The following is a 515-nucleotide window of genomic DNA, read 5'->3' as shown; positions in this document are numbered from 1 at the left end:
TAAAACCAAGGACTATAAACTTCATTACAGAAAAGCTAGGAACAACACTAGAAGTCCTAATCCACCACATGAACAGTCTCCCCAATATCCTGGAAAACCTACAACCAGGAGAAGATAACATAGATGAATGGGATCTTCTAAGACTCAAATCCCTATGCACATCCAGACCATAGTCTTTTCAATTACTTGTTATGTTTCTGAGAGCCAGACAGTGAATAAAGTTGAAAGAAGAAGGATTGAGGTTTTTGAGCTGTGGTGTGAAAGAAGAGTACTGATTATCCCATGATCAGTCAAAAGAACAGACAGACAGAACTTCTTTCTACAAAGATGGCACCGAAAGCGAAGAAGGAAGCCCTTGCCCCTCCCAAAACTGACACCAAAGCAAAGGCATTAAAGGCCAAGAAGACAGTCCTGAAGGACATACACAGCCAAAAAAAAAAAAAAAAAGATCTGCACGTCACCCACCTTGCAGCGGCCTAAGACACTGAGACTCCAAAGGCAGCCCAAATTCTCCC

The sequence above is a fragment of the Elephantulus edwardii genome, unplaced genomic scaffold (assembly GCF_000299155.1).
Source record: "Elephantulus edwardii isolate Elephantulus edwardi_28Jun2011 unplaced genomic scaffold, EleEdw1.0 scaffold00021, whole genome shotgun sequence".
Lineage (NCBI taxonomy): Eukaryota > Metazoa > Chordata > Mammalia > Macroscelidea > Macroscelididae > Elephantulus > Elephantulus edwardii.
The sequence above is the reverse complement of the archived record's forward strand: the minus strand, read 5'-3'. Positions refer to the sequence as shown.